At 43.8% G+C, this 23,073-nt stretch overlaps 1 long non-coding RNA gene across 1 annotated transcript in view; it reads left to right on the top strand.

Annotated features, from left to right (window-relative positions):
- Positions 1-4,912: 4,912 nt before the first annotated feature.
- The window catches only part of LOC118315802, a 38,640-nt gene continuing 20,479 nt past the window's right edge, over positions 4,913-23,073 (top strand). The window contains exon 1 of the long non-coding RNA XR_004794947.2: positions 4,913-5,199. This is a non-coding gene — a long non-coding RNA (uncharacterized LOC118315802). The remainder of the gene's footprint in view (positions 5,200-23,073) is intronic.

The raw sequence follows: 23,073 nt of genomic DNA, 5'->3' as shown, positions 1-23,073 counted from the left end.
ATTAGCGGGAGTATGTCTGTCACTGTCCCACTTGCCTCCCCTCTTTCATTAGCTGCTTATCACGCCCGTTAGTGTCATCTTTAATACTTCACATTTTGATTAGCATATGATCCACAGGGGAAGGAGGAAAAATCATTTTATTAGTGTCAATTACGGCAACAAATCACAATTTCACTGCCTAAATCGTAATTTTCACGATCCCCCCCCCCCCCGTCAAAGAACAATGGCTGTGTGATTACAGTAATGAGAAGTGCAACAGAAAAAAATGAATTATTCACAACCCCCTCTGCCTTTCTTGTTCTTGTTTGAGCGCCACCGTTTCCCATTTGCTTGGCATCTGGCCGGCCGTGTTCATCATTCCGCACGGAGGGCGATACAAATTCTGTACGTCCCACAAAAAAACCCTGCCAGCGTCCAGGAAACCTCCACTGCACATGAAGAGGCCGTGTGTGGATTTTACTTCACGGCCTGAAGGTGACACTGTTGTCTCACACACCGCATGCACAGGCCGCGCGAGGAGTGGAAAACACAGATGTGATATGAGAATGTGTAGGCAATGGAAACGCGCTCCCTGACAGTTATTGCCCGCGCTAGCTATGGATGGTGCTGCCCATGTGGCTTACAGTAACACATACATTATCAGCTTTTACACGGAGGTGTAAGAAGGACACACGGGTGAGAAGGAGAGAGCGGAGGAGGCGGGCCGGCGCCCACTCCAAGGCGCGCAGCACCAGTTTGTGAGCTATAGCGACAGCCCCTCGTGTGTTGATAACTCCTCTCACAGATGGGCCACCGACACAGTTCGTCTGCTGTTCTGCCAGTGTCCTATACTGCAGGTACAAAACATGCCTGGGTCTTTCAGAACAAGACAGTGAAACGTACACTGAGGCAGTAACCTGTAACCTTGATATGACCATATTTAGATTCTAAAAATGTATTATTGTCATTATTTTCTATATTAAAGGGATATAGTTCAGTGATTTTGAAGTGGGGTTATATGAGTTACTTATGCATAGTTAATATGATACCTTATGGAGATGGTGATCAGCGATGTCATTTTACGTCATTGACGCCGTTTAAGTTTGCACTTTTTTTTCAAGCGTACTTCGGCCATGTATTACTGCGCCAACAAAAAAGTGCCAACTTGAACACCTGTCTGGCGGAAAACTGAAGCAGTGAAATACATCCTTAGGTGTACAATTGAACGGATGTATTTATTTTTTAGGTAACGTTTTAAAACGTTTTTCGTTGGTCCCCTCTGCGACAGTGGGACTGAGACTTGCGCTACTTCCACTTCTCCAAACATTAAATGACATCGCTGATCACCATCTCCATAAGGTAACATATTAACTATGCGTAAGTTACTCATAAAACCCCACTTCAAAATCACTAAACTATCCCTTCAACAATACACTGAAAACCCCATAGGTAAACATTACATGGCTTTTCCTTTTTACGCAGCTCTATAAAAAAACTATTGTTTCACTTTTTCGGCCCCTGGTCTTGGTTCCCGCTCACTTATCTCACTGGCTCCATTTGCAGATGCAGCAGGTGTTTCCAGCGACTACCTGCGCAGCCCCCGATCAGCACGCACAGTTAGCCACTGGCCGGTGAGCACAGTCGAGCATTTAGCCGCCAAAGAGCCAAATTTTTCACTCAGGAGTTGCTGGAGAGCGAATAGAGCGAAAAAGCAGTGTGGATATTGGACTATTCGTCTGGTGGGCAGAAACCTGACTCCACCTGTGCCTGGGTGGGGGTGTACCACCGTGAGCCGATTTCAAATGGCCGAAACATTAGTAAATGCATCGGTGGCAAACGTGCTTATTCTCTATCTGAGAAGATTGATACCAGCCTGTTAAACATGAAGATACAGCAGCGGCATTAACTACGGTCAGCTATAGAAAAACCCAAGTGTCAGTTTCTTAAGGGCTTGTGTTACAACCTCAGTATGATCCAATAAAAATCAATGCAGCAAAGGGCAAAACCATTTTTTTTTTTTTACATCATGACAAGACTAGTGGCTACAGACAAACCTATAGCATAAGCATGGAGTACTACACCAGAAAAACAACAATGGAACAATTAAAATAGAAATAAAAAAGGCTCCGAACTTCCCCCTCTCTTAAGAAAAAGGGCATTGCAGAGATTGTTCTTTTATCACAATAACTTACTGGGCATGGAGAACAAAGTTCTATACTGTTCATTCATTCAGAAATATCATATTGACGTATACAGCAACCATTTGTTTTTGACAGCTGCTGATTCGCTATTCGCTCTCACCCTGCATTAACATTTCAGTGCTGAGTCAGCCGACACTGAGCTCCCTAAGCAATTAATCTCTCAGGGAAAACAAATATATTACATCAAATAATTCTTCAACTTCACAACTTGACATAATGACTCAATTTATTCCAGGGATTTCCCAGAGATTACTTTGTTCACACTGTGGCACCAAACCGTTGCCTGACACACACAAAAAAAGCAGTAAAAATCTATCATTGAATTTTACCTTTATTTCAATTGTTAATACTATATCCCTATACATGGTGATGCCGTTTGTTTCACGCAGAAGTAATAATCAAATAGATTTTATTGATGATTATTTTGATGAGTTTTTGCCGGGATGATTGATCAGTGGATTGACTGACAGGCAGAGGAATGGACATCAAAAGAATCGGAGCTCGTGCAATTAGTCGGATGTAGGTGAGGGTCGTAGTTGCCATGGAAACACAGAGTATGCATTTGATTTTTGTCCAGCTCTTATAGAGTAACACCCCTACTTTGTACAGGCGGTTGGCCATCAAAGAGCTGAAATGTGGTGGAGAAGCGAATATATAGAAGATCATTTGACCTACCAGCACTGAAGGCTGATCCATACTGTCAGCTAACCTGTGCCAGCAGGGGGCTGATATTCTGGTCTTGGTGAATTAGCTGCAGTGCCTTCACTGCTGGCAACCTTTCCTGAAATTACCAGATACCCCTCTCTGTGGGCATATGATTCTGGCATGATAATTCGGGGAAACCACATGTTGCAGGGCAGATTAATCAATTCTGACCCCCCCCCCCCCCCCCCCCCCCCCCCCCCCCCCCCCCCCCCCCCGCTGCGTTAAAGCTGCTGTCATAGTTCAGGGTAATGAAGGTTAATATTTTTCAGCTCCGCACACTTTACATGTACTTTACAGGTAACATAAATCAGAGAACAGCGGGCCTCCGCAATAACGAGGTGTAATGTTGGCAGTTTGGCATATTTCATTTGTGAAGAAAGTGGGGAGCGCGGCTTCCGGTTTCCGCATGAGTAACACTGGTATTTATTTCTCCCGCATGGAAGCCGGATGCAACCAGACCTCCGCACCCTTACGTTTTACCTCCCTACTCACTCCACTGTCACCAACATTAAGACCTGTAGCATTTTAATAATGCAATGTATGTGTATATTTGATATTTGAAATTTAAAAGAAAACGGGGGTCCTGTGCCTCTCCTATCATGACGGCTCTGCTGTGAAAAGGTTTATTGCTGATTCGTGACTCTGGTTGTAAGCTGTGCAAAAATCCAAATAATTCCTGGAGATGGTTGGCTCATCTAAACCAGACCGGGAACAAAAAAATCTGAACCTTTGATCAAAGTATCTCATTGAAAATGTTATACTTCAATAGTTTGATGGTTGGATTTCTCTGAATATTTTTTTCTGATCAAACAGAGTCGTTCTATAAATGCAGCGATGCAAAATCACCGGTCAAAAGCAGCATTAACGCCCCCCTGCCGTCCCTCTTCATGCAGGAACTGACCCATCTGTGATGGCAAACACTCATAAGACTTAAGAGCTGTGCAATTAGTGACCCCTCCCGCTGACCACCTCCTCATCGGCGTGCACTTTCTTTGCTGACCTTTTCCCTCATATGAGCAGCCATCGATGGATGATGAAGTGAGAGGTGGGGAGACAGACAACATTGTTTCAGGACATGTGACTAACACATGTGGATTCTAACAGTGACTAATGTCTACGGCGCCTTCGTGCCTGCCATCGGTACCTTTGCTGTTCTTTTTTTTTGCCTCGCTGTCCCTCTCCGTCTGTCTCTCTCTGCCTCCATTAAGAGTTAATCGTTTCTCAGCTGGGAAATTTAAACTGTAATCTGGAGGCTTTCATGAACAACATTGACAGTCTTCAAGTGGCACACTATGCCACCTGCAGAGCCAACAAGCAAGGGGTAAGAGGGAGGATGTGAGAAGCTGCACAGAAAGAAATGCGAGACGGGGAGGAGGAGAGCAACAATTAGCATTCCTGGGGCTGCATGTGTAACTAATTATGTGCGAGTATTGTGACAGGGAGGCTGCAGAGTGCAGTAATGGGATCCCTGTTTCTTAATGAACACGTCACCAGCTTTTGTCTGCGCTGCAGGAAATAGACAGTGCTTGATGACAACTGGCGAACATGTGGGCAATGTGTGTGTGTGTGTGTTGCATGTGTTTTTGTGTGTTATGTCCCCTTGCATTGATGTGATCACGAACAGGCATAATCTATTGCAAAAAATATTACCATTCAACCTATTGTTTGAAGTCGCCTCACAGCAACAGGGTTCTGGGTTCGAATCCCGGTTGGAAAGAAACCAGGGCTGTTATTGGGTCAGAGTAAATGAAGATGGAGCACAACATAAATGAAAGATTTTGTGTCCGCCTGAAAAACAAAACTATTTCAGAGTGAATATCTCCTATGTAATTAATCAGATGAGGCCCATTCCTCCTGGAATCCATAGAACAACATCTGACCAAATTTCATGCTGATGAATCAGTGAATCAGGGCAAAGTTACAGGCTTTAGTAGGGAAACGGTCAGACGGAGCATCTGTCTCTCCATAAAGGATCTTTGAAGTGCGACGAACAGACTCAAGTCAAGTACAGAGGCATGTATCTCAGCAGCGCATTGGTCAAGCTGGGTGATTGACACATCTATAGAACCGTCAGAGCCAGTAGAATCAACGGACAGCATCAAAATCCCTCCCAAGCACACCATTCGCTATCTGTGAGGGGGCGAATCCACTGTGACGCCTTTTTCCCCCGCCGCCGTTTGACGTGTAACTTCCGCATCGAAGTGTGACGGACCAGGCCGATTTAATATCTTGAAATGAGGAGCGGCCTTTGTGCTCGCTAACGGCATCGCATTTCTGGATCAAAACACAACTTTTTCCTGCAAATACTTCCACGGTAAGACGTCATTTATGTACGTCGCTTTGTTGATGCGAACATTCGTCAGCGGCTGGCAAGCTGAGTGTTTGTCTGAGAGTTAGCGAAAGGAGGCAGAGGCTGGGCGTTAGCATGATATGTAGCTTGTGTTGTTAGCATGTTGGTAGCAGCAGCTATCAAGTCTGACACCGGTGATATGTTATCACGTGAGGTTGTCGTTTTTCGTGCGATATGCTGACTTGGCTGCTTGGTGTTTTAATTATGCTGCGTGTTGGTGAAGAGGGTTGACGTTGGCGTGTAGCCGGGTGTCTCCCCGGGCTATGCAGATGCCACGTGGCTTCGTAGCTTCATGTTTAGCATGTAGCACATGTGATTCCAAATCAAATTTTTAGAAGTCACTCTTTAATACAAACATTTTTTTGCTCTTCTTCGGCTGCTTGTTCGATGACAGTTGATCAGAGCGTTATAATAACACCACTGTTGGAATCAGCGCCCATTCACTTGATGTGTAGCGTGTGTTGTTAGCTCGTGTTGCTAGCTTGGAATATCACGTCAAATCGGACATGTGCAATTTTCGTGTTTATGCCATATGCTGATTTTGTTGCGTGTTGTTTTAATTGCGTTTCATATGAATGGTTGATGTTGAGGTGTAGCCGAGTATCTAACCTTTCTGTGAATATGCTGTACGGCGTATTTTGCTTCATGTTGAGAAAAATGATGAGTGATTTGGTCCAATGGTGTCGGAACCAAGGCCCGGTCAGGTTCCTATGGGGCAGGTGTTCTTCAATAACGGTTGAAGAGTTCAGCAGTCAGGTGGTTTTCTCTCCCACTAGTGGATGAAACCGAGAAAACGAAGAGCAATTGGTACAATTTGTAATTTGGTCATTTTTTGCCGTGCCATCCAGGGTTGGCAATCGTCTGTAATTTGGTTAGTCAACCGCTTTGTTCCTGGCTGAAGTGTCTAAATAACTACTCATGTCATGAAGTATTTTACAGATATGGAAGTTCCCCTAGTGACTACTGACTCTGTTGATCCCCTGACTTTTCCTTTAGCACCAGCAGCAGATCAAGGATTCCACAGGGAAAACTTTCAAGATCGATTGGGAAAAGTAGTCACTGTTCCTAGGCAGCGTTTCCTATAATGTTTCTTCTAGTGCGTCCATGAGGCCATGAGTGAAATGTTAACAACTATTGACTACATTTCCATCACTTTTATTTGGCACAATCATCAGGTCAAAATCTGTATTGGTCCAATACTTTGGCTCATACCTGCAAATACCTGTAATTCAAATGATATAGCATTTGTGTGAGGCTGCACTTTGTGTTTGGCACTGAGCTAATTTGTCGTGATAAAATTAGGCATTATACATGCGAAACATGAGCATGTTCGCATTATCTTTGTGATCATGCTGCTCAGAGCATATGGCTGCCCATCAGATTCAGTCTGACCTGCTCATTTATGCCACGAATATAGCATTATGTACTGATATTTTCAATATTACATAACAATGTGAAACTGTGAGAATCTGAAAAGGGTCGCTCACACGGAAGGTTTACTACAACCGACGGAGAAGACACTGAGCTTTGTGACTTTCAACTCATTGTTTCCTCTAGCAACACTTTAAGGTTGAAAATCTGAAAAGCTGCATGTTGGCATATGTATATGTTAGTATGTGCACATTCAGTAGAACCTATTGAACCCATGGTGTTACCAAATCAAGTCATTACTATTTCAAATACCACCCCTGAAGTCTAAAGTGACCCAAGAGATATGTCGCTAATCTAAATTCCCAACAACTGATGATTCCTCTTATAAGGTAGAATATATATACAATGTAGAGAAACTACTCAAATACAATTAAGTCACTATAATCACTTTCTCGAGACGACAGCGAGAAGAGAAAGATTAATGGTGTGGAAGAGTTGTGTGTGCGTGTGTGTGTGTGTGGGGGGGGGGGGTATTCTTCACCATCTCGGCCCTCGCGCTCACATCCTTTCAGCCCCCGTCCTTTTTGAACAGCTGAAAAGTCTGAGATACATTATTGGAGCTAATCAGAGTCGAATGAGGAAAGCGCTGAGGTGAGACAGCAGAAATTACCTTTGTCCTCAGCCTGCCTGTTCTCCGTGCCCTCTTTCACTGAGCCTCTGTCCACATGTTCTCTGATAGAGGTGGGGGGGGGGGCGGAGAGGTGGTGGGAGGTAATGGTGGCGGGAGGTAATGGTGGCGGTGGGGGGCATCTGAGGTGTATAGTCACAGAGCTGCCGACGATTGCACCCCGAAGTGAGGGTGATGAAAAGATTCTCTAATACAATGAAGTGAGAATGAAAAGAAATGAAGGTTACAGGAGAGGATGATTAAGGGTTAACGTAATTTAATTTCTCCTCTCCATTGTCCAGCTGGTAGTAGTTCCTCGTGGCCGAGCTGACATGCAGCGACTTTTACCGAGTTTACTTCAATAAATCACCCTCTCAAATAATGATTAAACATCACAGAGTAGACTTTATACTGACTCCAATCCTCATGTAGGCTTATGTGATGGTATGCGGGTGTCAATGTCTGTCTGTGCAGCAGTGAAAGTGGAGCTTGGCATCCTCGGGTTCGGGGGGGGGGGGGGGGGGGGGGGGGGTGATATCCAGGGCTACGTTTGACAGAGAGTAATTGAGTCTGTGTCCTGGCAGATTCCCTCAATTGATGTTTGGCACCGGGCAGAGTCAGCAACCGTCTGCATGCTTACAGTAAAAGCACTGCACAATTTCCCTTTAATCGCATCCATTATGTCGGCCGTTACAGATAATGTTTACTTCTGTGTTCCCCTCCTCAGAAACCAGGAGCAGGTGTGTAATTGGCGTATTCAAGCTCTGTTAGCCTGGTTACTGATGACATTGTGAATACTGACACTTTTGTAATAATGTTAGACGATAGTGTTATTACTATTAAGATGTAAGAATGTTACAAATAATAACTGTAATTATGGTAAATGCAAATAATAGCAGTAGTAGTGTTAGATCTGGATCCTGCAGCTCTGGAGTGAGAGATACCTGCTGAATGAGGACTGGGACGGACAGAAGGGGAAAGCACAAAAGACGCCTGTCCTTATTCCCTTGAGAACAAGTTTTTCAGATGCTCTGGGAATAGTAAACACGGCAAAATTGGTGAAGTAAAACCAGAAAAGGGGCTAAATTTAAGGTCACATAGAGGCTAGACGAAGGGAATTTGTGGAGGTTTGCTAATTTGAAGTTTTTATTCTGAACGGAGGAGCTTGAAGGGGCTGTCTGAAACCGAGCGAAAGTGAAGCAACCTCAAAAGATTGCTTACCATGTTTGTGATTCTTTTCTGGTTTATTGACCGGCCATCGTATAATGGCTGCGGGTGTTTGTTTAATATACATTTGAGAGTAGATGAGAGGTCGACTCACCCACCCACACGCGTTGCCCTGCGATACGTGCACCAGTACACTATCACCTCCTCAGCATCTGTCACCTCAGAGGAGGATCATCAAGTTTTACCAAGCAGTGACAGCTCTCTGTCTGTTCTCATTGTCCCTGCTGCCACACCACTTCTCCCCCTGTCCTCTTGCATCATCTATTTGCACGTGGCGCTGCTAGCCTACGGATGGACACGAGGGCTTAAAAGGATCGTTTGGATTTATTTTTGTTCATTTTGAGGATGCCCATGGAGTGTTACGGTGGCTCCGAAGCAGGATTGACCCTGCGGTTCAAACGCTCTAACAGCCCATAAACAGAGACGAGGCCTGCAGATGACAACCTGCCACTGCCCAGGCTCCATCATCTGCAGCTCACCAGGCCCTTTAAATAGGTGTCTGGGGTGTCATCGTCTCTGAGGGCTGCCTTATGGGGAGGCGTATAATAAAACCTCGACCATAAACCTGAGTGTAAGTGGCAGAGCCTCGCCTGCGGCTCACGCTGCAACTTTTGAGCAGCAGCAGCGGCAGCCTGCGGGCTGTGTTGGTTGTATGAGAGGGGGCGGGAGGGGGAAGAGCGAGGAAGGATGAGAGAGACGTAATGAAAGAGAGACTTTATGGCATTAAGAGATGGAGGCGGTAAATCAGCATTAACGTCAGACTCGTGCAGTCTCCGCACATTCTTCAGGCATGCACGCTAGCATTTTGTCACGATCGTGAAATGATCCAACTGTAGCTGCTGCATACAGTTGGATGGTAGATCCTAACTGTAGCTTATACGTGCGTTATGTGAATTAAAAAAAGAACATTTTCGCTCATTTAATTGAGGATACAGGAACTAAAACACCACTGATTGATTCCATTATTCTAAAACTTACAGAAGAAATAGACAACTTTTAGCCTTAACACTTCATGTCATTATGATGTTGAGTGATCGCACAGTGGAGATAGAAAAATTACACCACCCGCACTTATATTGGTGTCCTGTAAGCCTTGTTTTCACCTCTTAACCACAGGGACAGGGTTTTTTTGCAGAAAAAAAAGACGACTCGATTCACGGCACAAATGAACTTCGTCACCCATTGCCTAACCAAAAGAAGGAAGGGAATAATGTTCCTCTAGAGTATCTCTCCCCGGTGAGGGAAAAGGTAGACGATGGGACAGGTCAATTTACACAAAGCAACTCAACCTCACGAGAGAAAAATAATCCTGTTGACGGAGGAACAACAGCGGGTGAAGAAGGAGAGTGATAGAAAAAGAGACTCGGGCAAGCATTTGATCGGTTATTTCTGCTTTGTACAGTAGCCAGGCTGCGGGCATTGTGTTAGCGATGATATTAACGCTGCCGCTAGTTAACACGAGGAGCCAGAAAACTAAGTAGGAGCTTCAGTGAACGTACTCCTTCTTTCTTCTCCTCCACTATCTCCAAAGTGGTGTTGTCGACAACTTCCTCAGGAGCTCTGAGGAAAAGAACCTTACGGTGTCTTGCTACTGCAGCGTCTTCACGACAATAAAACCACCTGGAACCATCAGGGGAACGAAAGTTGTCTGTTGCCTCTCCAAAGTTCTTGGTTGTAATTTTAAACCCTCTGAGCAATTTTTTCTCTGTCTGAGGTTTCAGTAGTTTAAGGCTGTTTTCCATCACAGTCAAAGAACTTGGCAGTTGCAGTCTGGCCAGGAATGATGTTTTCTGTTCTCTCCGTTCACAGTAAGTGAAAGGGAAGATGGTCTGTCCTAAGCCTTGGTTATTTTTGCAGAAGCAAAAGTCCTGTTTCCCAGCAGCTACAACTGCATATAGTAGTAAGATCCAGGGAGAAGAGAAGCATGAGCGCCACCTGCCAAAACCTAAACATCACAAGCAGCTGCTGTACTTTTATGCATATACTTTTACGCATCTTATTTATGTTGTTGGTGTCTTGACCCTCGGATCCAGATGGAAGCATTCAAGTGGCGGGGGAAAATAATAAATACGGGAGCAGCGGCTATTCACAGTCTTCCTGCTGATTTATGAATGCAAATGTTGCAAGAGGGCTGGTGCTGGGACATAATGAGCTACAGTGTGTGTATCTGCAAAGGATGAATGACTGATATGGTTATTTTCGCCTTCACATCTCCTTCCTCCATGATGTGTACTTGTGATGGCAAAGGGGGAAAGGGTGAGGAAATGATGCACGGCATTACGCGACTATAGTGACTGATCGTGTTTTCTTTCAGCTGCCGTATTTGTTGGTTCCTCCACCACATCAGCGTAATGGCTACCTTCCTGTATAGGGTCCCTGTGAGAGTCATTATCTCTGATCCAGTCGTCGATGACAGGGAAAAGGGGATGGAGGGGACGGATGTGAGATGACAGGCGCGTTGCTGTCTGATGTCCCCCTCATGTCTCCGGGGGGAAGACTCACTGCCCCTATTTTCACAACGAATCCACTGAGCAACAAAAGTAATCAGGCCTCTTCAGCATCAAACTCAGGGATTATGTTTTTTGTTCTTGGAAGCCACATATTTAGCTATTGATGTGCTTCTTGAGCGGCAGCCTACCTGCTGTGTTCAAGATAACGTCCAGGTCACTGGGGTTTGGATGAAAAAAACTCCTCACAAACCACATGTTGAATTTGATGTTTCATTGTGAAACTGTTACTTGACCCAGAGGCTGTGTGCATGTCGCAACGCCATGTTTTGGCTTTTCATGCATCAGCAGGCCTTGTTTTGGTACATTTTGAGAGCGGAGCGCATCTGACATCAACACACGCATGAGAATATGAGCTGGCTATTTGATAGCTGTATTATTTCAAATGTCCAAAACCAAGCAAAGATTGAGATTGTGCTGCATTTCAGTATTCCAGAAATTTGATGTTAAATCAAAAAGTGTCATTCTTCATCTGTGCGCCGAAAAAAAAATCAGGGTTTTCGGCTCAGCCCTGGCTCTCCTGGCGGACCGCAACACACAACACTGCGAGTGGCGTTTGTAAACACCGGAAACAAGCTTTCTCCAAAAGCACTTACTGCCCCTTTAACCCACACAAATCAACCCTGTCACCTATTTTATTTAATTTATTACATAAATTAGTTACTGTAAATATATCACTAATCTGCATTAGACATTTTAATTTACTGAAATGGTTCCTGCCAAGGCAGGAAGTAATGTGATGGTCGTAAAGTGTTTGTGTACTGTGTATTGGAAGTCATCATTAACAGTTTTGGTAAAATCATAGTTTAGGTATGTAGGCTATTCAAAGTTTTGGTGTGTATACATAGTTTTGATATGTATGACTATGATATATTACTAATCTTGTAATAAATAGTGGTTTTAGATGCGCTAAATTAACCATGCTATACTCGTGCCTTAGCACATTTTTAAGCAAGAAATGTCACCGGGGAACATTTTACAAATATAAATTCAGTGAGACCGTTCTGCTTGATAAATTAATCAAATGTAATCTTGAGGCCCATTATGTTTCCCTCAGATACTGTAAATGAAGTGTAAACTCTTGTGAGAAAAGACTGGAAGAAGAGTATTTAGTGCATTCCGTTCAGAAGTTGTGTCTCTTGTTTTCTTGACTGGGTCGGGCTGCGCAGCCAAGCCGTGCCTGCTGACGCTGCACTTTGTCAAAGTGGTTTTGCATGTAATGCCATTGTCTATAGTCAGGTAGTCTGCCACTCTGTTCTGTCTCTTTAGGGCCTCAGTAGACTGCATTTGGCTTTGTTATTTCCCCTTTGTGTTTAAATGAGTGCTGAAGTTTTGTGGAGTGTCGTAATTTGCTTCAGTCTCGTTGGAACTGCCCTGCTGAGGTTGAAAAGTGAACTTGTGTCAGGAATAGTTAAAGAGAGGATGAGAGCTTTTTTTCTCTTCTCATTTTTGGCTTTGCAGAGTTAAAAAAAAAATAATTCTGAATTGTGGCTATTTTTAGCCATATTTGTTTGAATCCATCCAAGTAATGGGTATGTGCTATGGACTTGCAGAATGCCTTTGCAGAAGTCTACAAAAACAGTTTGCATTTGTCTCAATGGCAAAAGATGTAAACCCTCACCATCATGAAGAGGAATTCGTCAAAGCCACTGAACAAGGCTTTGGCTGTAATTACTTGTTGCAAGGACAGATGTTTGAAAACAATGTGCATGTTATGTGTCTTGTTGGGACAAACGTTAGAATCCAATGATTAGATGATGATGCTTATAGAATTGACGATCTAATTGAAAAATTAAATGTTTTTCTTTTCACCTTCAAGATTACAGTCTGGTTCCATTTCATATGCCAAAGGGTTCAAACTGGATTTTCAATATTAATTGGGAAGAATTGTCATAACAGCTTGAACCACAAGGATTTTAGGACCATAAAGTTCAGACATAAACCCAGGAGACTCAGACGGACTGCAAATGAAATGGTGGGTGTGTTGTACAGAGAGTAAATGTGGTCAATAGTCTTAGCTGATGTGAGCATTGGGGCTGGGATTCCTTGGCTGAAAGGTCCTATGATCCAGTGAGCACTAGAGCCCATGAGTGAAGGTGGTCCAGGTCCAGGCAAGAGAGTCTGGTTGTTAGTTTCCATATGGTCGGGGTGCCGGAGCTGGGCTGGAGGAAGTAAGGCAGGGAGCCTGAGCATAGCATCAGAGCTCAGTACAATCCAATAAGTTCATTTCGTAGATGGTTGTAATTTTAACAATTATGTAAATGAAAAAAGTGTTGTTGTTTTTCTGTTTACTGTCACTAAACTTATTAATTTCTCTCCACACTCATGCAAGACCTCATCCAGTTATTGTATTGATATGTGGTGTGTGCCCCACTGTGTTTGTGGACTTGGTAAATGCATAGCTCTGCATCAGCCTGCATTATGTGTTAACTCTTTATAAGTCCCTGCCTCTATGCAGTGGTCTGTCTCTGAAGAGCTAAATGTTTTGTTACGGTGTAATCTCATTTTGGAAAAAGATAAAAATGTAATTTAGAAGAGCTGATATAAGATGTGCATTATGAACTCTATGGGATTCCGTAGTGATAGGGTAATATTATACAGGCTCAGAGGTAGTGTCCTTGGTTCAGAAACTAAGCATTATAGGGTACTGATGTGAAAATGTTTAGCTGCATTCTTCTTCTGCCTCCTTGCCTGATAGCAAGACATCTTGGACTCGGTTGAGAATATGGAAATAACACCAATTGATTTGAATTATAACACAACATACATCATTAGTAGTGACAAGGAAGTGACTAGGATCCTCAACCAGATTCTTTCTCTGTAAGGCCTGTTTTTGCTTACAGTTCAAAAGTCCTTATAGGCAGAGAGTGCAGGTTGTTGATGGTTAGCTTGGTTGGGCTCAGATGACTATGCAGCAACACTTATCTGATTGCCATGAGATGGTTTTATCACAAGGAACCAATTGGGGGGAGCTTTGCCCTGCAGAAATCAAATAAGATGTATCTCTGCAGATTAGGCGGCTGAATAAAGAGAGAACTATGAAGGAGATAAAACAGGTGTGAGATAAAATGGCACCCTGGAGGAATATCTCCTGCAGGCCTCGACAACTTTCATGCACAAACACTCTACACACAAACACATCTATGAATGACAAACATTATACACATTTTACGCTTGTATTCTCTCTACAACAACTGCATGCACTCACGGTGTGACTCACACCATAAAGTTGAGAGAGGGAAAAAAAGAATCATGCCAGCCATATGACCGGAAAGCACAAACCGTTCGAGAAGGAGAATGGCCTTCATTAAAAATGATCTTACGAAGCCTTGTTTATGACCTTGAACGTGACATTGCAGCTTCAACCCGCCCGATGGCTTTCATACAAGTCCACCGCCGTTAATTCTCAGTCCATCAAGCCGTATACAACAGACCTCTTGTAAACCATTCCCAGGGTACATTTATATGAGACATTAAACACAGCTTGACTCGCTCTCGGTATCTATTTACTTGCACTTCATTGTGACCCCAATCACATTAGGTAAACCGCTGAATCAAACAACAGGCATTTAACAGACTACCGACAATCGTGGTGATAACCCAGATTGAGCCGAGAGATTCTGGAAACGATAATTACTGACTCTGACGTATAATAATTAAAACGTGTCACGTGTCTCTTCCTGTGTCACAGGCCAAGAGTGAATTATTAAATTTTGTCTCCCTTATTTTGGCACTGAAGACTGTGAGATGTATTGCATCTTATTCTCACTGGATGGTACTCAGGTGCTGTCAAGCTGTCCTTCATTTCACACATCAGCAGCCTCTCTGACACCAGTATTATAGGAACAGCGGGGATGCTTTTAGGATTGTTGATATATTATAATACTCACAGAACATTATACAGGCACAGTGAACATGACATATGATTTGGCCTATTATGATATCAAAAATGGAGATTAGTATGTCATATCAGCTACATGCTCAAGATAAGTGACAGTAACACTATGAATAAATCACATTTTATTGAACCTACCAGACTTTATTTCAGGCCCTGCTGTTATTCATTATGAAATTACAGAAGTTAATTTTCTTCCTGTGCTTTTTCTTACGTGCACATTTTCACCAGCTTTCAAGAGAAAAGAAAGTCGACCAGAGGAAAAGAAAACAACATCTGATTCCCCTGACATTGGAAAACCACCTCTCTTATCACCTTGTTTTTCCCGACACGCAAAAGCACAAATTTTCTTGGCCATCACTTTGTTTGCACTCTTTCTTTGTGCCTCACTCCAGCCTAATGCCCTTCTCCTCCGCCTGGTGTCCTCAGACATGCACAAGTTTTTGACCAGTGAAGTTGCAACTCAGGATCAACCTTCCATCAGGAATCTAGTCTTTCACTTCAACACCTGCAACACCTCCGTGTGGCAACAACATGCCATTAGTGGTCTCCAGTCAACATGTGCACTTTCACAAGCTGGCGAGGAACCCCGCAGGGAATTATCCACTCTCGATGTGTGTGTGTGTGTGTGTGTGTGTGTGTGTGTGTGTGCGCGTGCATGCATTTTTCATCCCCCTGTAAATCCCCAGAGGAAAAGCGTTCACTCTACCTAAAAAACACAACACTGGGGGCTCGTCACACCTCATTTATCAACCTGGAATCCTTGTTTTTTTTTGCAGCCATACACCTGTATCCTTTGTAACAACCTTCACAAATCTATCAACACATAAGGAAGACACAAGGCCTGGCCTGTCTTGCGTGCGTACACACACACACACACACACATACACGTGTCGTGGTAAGGAGAGGCAGGCTTGATTTAACCACGGCTTCCTCGTTTCTGTCCTTCCCCCCCGTGTTCTCTTTATGACTACTGTCCAGGTCAGCCCAGATTTATAATTGGGTCCGGGGTGGGATTTGATATGTAGGTAATGGGACATCCCCATCACACACACACACACGCACACACACAAACCCCACCTTCACCTATCATCCATTCTCTCTCTTCAAGGCTACGCAAAGCCTTCTCTGTGTGCGCACGAGTCCTTTGAACCCATTAAGAGGAAAGTTAATGTCCCATTATGCTCGACCATACAACCACCTATTAACTAGAATAAGTAATAAAGGGGAACTCTGACCATGCCTTGACTGAGGGCTTCAATCAAGGCTCCTCCTTTGTTCATGTTTGGTTCGCAGTGAAGCAGACCAAACCATCTTGCGTCAATCATCTTGTATCGCCACCTCTCCACAGCTGCCTCTGTCATAACTGCAAGACCGTAAACAGGAGCTGTCTGTTGGAGAGAATGGAAGCGTGAGAGTGACTGTTCACCTTCAGGAGAGGTGGCACTTCATACAATCCAGCGTGGGAGTGTATGTGTGTGTATGTGTGTATACTTCCCTGTGTTTCTCTCCGACTGAATTATTAATACTTGACAAATGACAGCCATCTTGAACAGGACCCTCCACTCGACATCGATTAAATATAAACAATGCGCATGTGTGAGCAAATGTGTTTCTGCCACTGCCACAGGAGCTGCAAGCCACTTTCAGCTGGGGAGAGGGAGATTGTGGCTGACGGCAGGGTGAAATTTATGGCACCAGACAGTCTGACAGACGGCTTTTCTCATAATTGTTCCACCATCATTTCCTCAGAGATATGCTTTTGTTTCGGGAGGGTTTTTTTCCCATGCTTCTGTGTGTATTTTTGTGTACGTGTGAGGGATACAGAGAGGGCGTAAGTGGCAGAGAATGGAGCTTAAGAAAATATTATAAAGAACACAAGAGTACACATTTGTGTTTGTAAGAGAGAGGAATGAAGTGGCAAGAGTGAGACAAATTGAACATTTAAGAATATGAATAGAGTTAATTACAACACTTGTTTTTTTTGAGTGTGTGTGGGTGTGTGCGCGTGAGTCCATGTGTTCACCTGGCCACGTTCACTTGGGAGGGAGAAAGCTGAGAATGAGATCAAAGGCAAACAACTTTATTGGCGCTCTCCATAATTCAGCAGCTATACCAGGGGTCATAGTCTTTCCTTTGAGGTTGAGCTGCAGAGATGAATCTTTAATGCACTCCTGCCTTGGAATAATGGATGGCACGGGCCAGCTACTACCCAACTCCGCTGCAGGAGCCGAGTGCAGGGGACATATAAATGGGGGTGAGGGGGGAGTGGATGGAGGACATATGGAGTGCGGACAAGGAACGAACAAGGTGGCGGATGAGAGCACGCGAGGGACAATTTTGCGTTTAGCTTTTAACATAAGTCAGCTCTTTAGTGCGTTCTGATTGCCTGTATGGATACAGCATGCGAGTCTTGGTGCAAGCATCCACTGCATGCTTTATCACAACACTTGGCTGTTCATGAGTAGGCCGAATATCCCTGGATGACAGCTGTGTAGCTTCGAGGTGCCCTCAGGGTAGGGGGAGAGATTGAGCCGCATCACCCCTTCTCACTGTGACCCACAAAGCCTCTCTGCCCCCTGTGGTCCCCTGGCGGTTCCACCCCTGTCCACCTGCTCTCCCTGCACCTGGGCTGGAACGACAGGCTCACTCACAAACTATCTCTGTCCACCTGCAGGACGGTATGTCTTCGCGAATAAACAAAGCTGATGCTGCACAGCGGGTAATGCAGAAGCATGAGTTTTGTGGCTTGGCACGGCAATGCTCAATGCCCCAATGAATCTAGCGAGTTCACGTTACTGATAGTTACTCAACTAAGCTGTGTTTTACAGCTTCCCCGAAGAAAAAGACCCTGTTCTGTTTCCTCAGTGACATTAGTCAGATTGATCTCTACTAATTAAGGAAGGGAACTTTCTGCTTCTTCAAACACTGCCAGTGTCACAATGTTGCAGGTCGAAAAATGAACCCAAACAACCATCTACTGTAGAGATTGGACAACTTTATGTTAATGTACCCATATGTCATGTCCCTTATATGCTTCTCTGAACCCATAAACAGGCCATCTCTAAGTTCAAGCTCCCCATGTTCATCCTGACGGCCCCAGATGAGCTTTAGTCCCTGTGCTGTCATGCAGACTGGTGTCATGCACTGCGCTAACATGCTAACATACTGCAGGGTTGTGCCTGAGGGGACGATGGAAAAACTATTGCAGTGCAATAGCCAGAGTTTGTATTTCTTCTAAGTGAACTAGTTTGTAGGTATATTGCATTAAAACATCCACACAGTGCAGCTTATTTACTAAAAGTAATTTATTAAAAGGGGAATGTTATATTATTAGAGAGAGAGAGAGTGAGAGTGAGAGAGAGAGAGATTGTTGTGAAACTGGGTCACCCGCTGCCGGAATGAAAGGAGCCGGCTCGTCTGAGCCGAAATGAGGTATAAAATACAAACAAATGAGCTTGCGATGCAATAAACCATGCCTCACACATTACCCCAGTCCTTTCCCTCTCTCTCTCTCTCTCACTCACAAACACACGCACAAGCACACGCACAAGCACACACTTTACATTTCAGTGTGCACAAGATTACATCTCAGCATCTTAGTCAATCAAAACCTCCCATTCCCTCCCTCCTCTCGATCTCTAACCCAATGCAGGGGGGAGGCGGGGGCGAGGGTGGGGGGAGGAGTAACAGGTTTTTGGGGTGGTGACCGAGAAAGAGAAGGGAAAGGGAGAAAAACAGTTGTCTACAACCTGACAAGGGAGAGAGAGAGAAGAGATACCCTTATCCCCTTGCTGTAGCTCAACATATATTCCATGTTCAGTGGGTGTGAAAGCAGCCAGGCGAATGGCAGCAGAATGCTCAGAGTGGAGGAGAGTTCATTATGGAATGACATTGACTCAGGCTGATTTCCTAAGACGAATCAGATTGCAAAATGAGACATATGCGTTTTTTTTCCTCCTCCCTATTCTCATTCCCTGGTGTGCAATGAAATATTAACTCGCCCTGTATGGCAGCCCCTTAAATTGCATGTGCAGCTCACACAAAGGGCCCAGCAAATGTGCCATTACCTCATTTTAATCTGAACCATTTTCTCGGCTGCCGGCCTGCTCTCGCCTGTACCAAGAGGACAGATTGTTGATCTGGGGGATCGAAAATGGGGAACAGAAAGACAATCCTATTCCAGACTCTTAAATTCCACTCTCACCTCAATTTAAGGACATCCATCAACCCATGGAGATCATGTCTTTCATCAAAAAGAGCAGCATAATCTGGGAGATGAGCTGTCAATGAGCATGTGGTGACAGGAGGATCTTCACTCTGCTCACAATGTCCTGGTGTTGTTGATTGAGATGTGGATGATTGTTGACCATATCACTGCTGAGATCATGTTGACAACGGCCATCTGTTGTTATTCTGCATCTGGAATTTCTTTTGCTCCTCTGGTCACACTGAGCTCCAACCGGCTCCAACACAACACAATATAAGGCAATATGCTGTCATATTCAGAATGCATAATGGCTCAGTTTTTGCAATAAAAAATCATTTCTGTGGAATGGGAGATGTTCAGACACTGGAGGTGAAGACAAAATTTCACAAGATTAGCATGAATTTCTGAAGGACACAATGTTGAGCACTGACAATGTGAAGATAAACTACTTTTCTTCCCATAAGAAAGGTTATATCGCCACAAATATGATCATATTAAGTTTACCTCTCTGATATGGCAAATGAACACTCACATTTGTCATTCCCAACACAACACCTGTACTGTACACTTAGTTGTTTACTTTAAAGGACTTGTTGCTTCCTTTCATGCCTTTTTTAAAACTTACGATATTGTAGAACCTTTAGAAAAGGAAAAAGGTGATTAAGGGAATGGAAATACACCTTTTTTCCTCATCGTAGTCTGCCACCACCACCAAAGTTGGCCACCTTTCTCAGGACTAAGGCTTAAAATGCTCAGAAAACATGGAGGAGCTCATTAGAAAATTCCCTGACTTAAACATTCATATTAATTTGGCAGTTCCGGATCAGGTCTGTTACCTGTGTTGCCACAATAGATTCAAACCAGCCAGATAATTTCCCAACAGTCTAACTTTATTGTATTCTTATTATCTAACTATGGGGCCAACACCACACCTCAGGTTTCTGTCCTAATGTGTCTCCCAGGGATTTTGTAGGGGCCTAATTAGCCCTGTTGATGGATTGTATAGACCGTGTGCTATGGTCTTTACGCAGGGTGGTGGGCTGTGAGAGTCTCCAGAGTCTATGTTAACGCAGTGGTTCCCTTTTGGAGAGTGCTAGCCATTAGCAGGCATCTCACCCAGCCAACACAGGGGATTATGGGAATAAAGGAATGAGACTGCGTGACCTTGGCCTCACACAGCCACTCCAGCATCAGCACATCACATTGGGGTCGTGTGTTTGTCTGCTGCACCGTGTGATGTTTGTGTGTGAGTGTGTTCATTGCTTGTGTCTATGTTGGGAATGTAAGCTCTTTTTCTCAGCTGTAAGAGAGAGAAAAAATAGACTGAAGGATTCACACATAAACACTTCCTCCAAGGTCAGCCCCCTACAGCAGGGACCACCTATTCCCTGAGACCCGTGTGCCATCTTTGGCAATAGGTCAAACATGAGAAAAACTGAGATCTGAAAACTAAATGAAAGCTCACCGCACTGCACGCTGAGACACTGACATTCTCCACAGGATGAGCAGACATTTCAAGGGAGACAATAGGGAATGGGGAATTGCACCTCAGCATACACAGCAGGGAGTCGCACTGTCTTTATCAAGCCATCAATTAACATCGAAACAATCCCATGGAACCTGACAGCACTCCAGGAGCTCCAAAGTGTTCAAAGCCTTATTCTCCAACTTTTTCCACTGATGTGTCTTCCGTGCTGTACCCAGCAACAAATGATTTGTGTCACATCCGATACGTTGCGCTGAACCCTTCCTCTCAGCTGCCAACAACTCAATTTAAGGTGAATGCTTATATACATCCGTCACCTGCAGAGATGAACTGCGGGTGAGCACAACATTTACAAACCATTTTTGTGCTGCTTTGTCACTCACTCCCTCCCTCTGCCACTGCTATTCAATTCCTATTTCCCTGTCCGTCTCATTCTTTGTCTTTTGTGACACCACTTACACGTCAACAACACAAACGCATGCACGAGCTCACTTCAAACGGAGACACTGGAAAAACATAATTTTGCCTGGTGCGGACAGTGGTTGTACCGATAACCAGTAGAGGGAAACAAAGCACTGTCATTCCCCCCAGTGCAGCTGTTGTCATAGTGGCACTTATCTGCTGTTGTCATGCAAGCAACAAGCACACCATTCAAGGTCCCTCTTCATCCTCGACCCATGTTTTGGGAGCTTTTGGATGACTTTCATGAAACTGAGCTACAAGCAACATGCAATATAAAGAGTTGCTCTGCAACGATATCTGTAACGATAGTCAATCATACACCATATATGGATAAAAGGCTGTTAAACAGTTTTTTGTCAGACACTATTAAACAGGTCTAACTCCATGATGGTGTATTATTCTGCCCAGCAGCTTAAAACTATGATTACGTTGAGGGGAGAGCCTACACTCCACATCATTCACTCCTGCCCACTAAGCAGTATCGAGGTACAGGTGATCCGTCTCCAGTCCAGAAGCTTATTCTGCAATGCATTTAAAATTAATCAGACCAGAATGTGTGCAATGGAGAGACCATTTATTATAGTTATCTGCACAATCGTAGAAAAAGATTTTTTTTTTCTCTTCCCCTTATCATTTTCCACAAATTCTTTCTTTTCTCATTCACCACTGAAAAAGGAACAGTGAAGTGTCTTGAGCCGTGACCTTGCGGTTTTAACAGCAGCAGAAGAAGAAACTAAGTTAATGTCTCCCCACTCCACCACTCTCTTCATTTGAATACTGCACATCATTGGAATACATTATTCATACAATCAACTTGCTCATCATCTTTTACGGAAGATCATCTAGGGAATGGCTATTTTTACTTTGCTCATTTTGATGCCTTGCATTCACTTCCAGCTGAGCAGAGTGACAATAATAACAATTAGCTTAATGCAAAGAAGGTAACAGGTGATGCACACATCGAGGGAGAGAAAAAAATAACAGCAAAAGATTATAATAAAATGCAATACAAAGCCCACAACCTCAAATAATACTCATGAGTTTAACCCTAAAAGCCAACTATGTAATGCATATCACAGAGATTTATGGCGTGCTCTTTATTGTGTCCACCCTGTGTGTACAAACACCTATATTCATTGGAGGTTCATCCTATCTGGCTCAAAAATCCTCGATCCAGACAATCAAGAGCCGAATTTCAGAGAAAGCCACATTACTTTTCACCTTAAATCTCCAGAAAGAGAAGAGAAGAATTAAGGTGGGCTAATGTGCTGTGACAGGTGCCAATGTCCATTATATCACTGTGCTGATATGCATGCTGCTGCTGTAAGCCATAGTGTCAGACCCAAGCTTCCATTGCAACCCCTCACTCAGTATTGACAGGATGAAACAACCTTTTCACCAGGATAGACAGTATATGGTTCGTAAGAGCAGACTGTTAAAACTTGGAACAATCTTCTGATATTGTCAACATCAAAGCTGTGCTCCGTGTCTTAAGATTCCAGACAGCTTTGCTACGATCAAGGTGGCTCTGGGTGGACTATGTTCATAACAGTATCTACACAATCATATATTCATATATTCCTTACAACTTGGCAAGACATAGTGTAGCTCAGGGATCCTGATGAAAGTGCAGTTGTTGACAAAGTAAGAGAAGTCGAACACGTAGTATTACTGACAAACACTTTCTGGTTGTCTTTTATCATTTATTTCTTCATTCTATATTTGTTTAGGGTGGAATACACATTAAATCCCATTCATGGGGGTGAAGATGCAAGGTTCGTGCTATTTTACATTTCTTACATGTTTGATGTTTTTATTCCTACCTGCTCACTATATTGTTTTTTTATTATTAGCTTTCTGATTTCCTTGTTCGTGATATTTTTTCGACGGGGAAAAGATTCATATATATATAAAGTCTTAAAACAGGCTCTGTGCAGGACAGATAGCAAAAGGAATTAACAGCCATTTCACGCTAACACCTCAGTGGCTGAGCAGGGCACCGGGAGAAGGAAG

Source organism: Scophthalmus maximus, chromosome 7 (genome assembly GCF_022379125.1).
Source record: "Scophthalmus maximus strain ysfricsl-2021 chromosome 7, ASM2237912v1, whole genome shotgun sequence".
Lineage (NCBI taxonomy): Eukaryota > Metazoa > Chordata > Actinopteri > Pleuronectiformes > Scophthalmidae > Scophthalmus > Scophthalmus maximus.
This window is presented reverse-complemented; position numbering and strand designations above follow the sequence as displayed.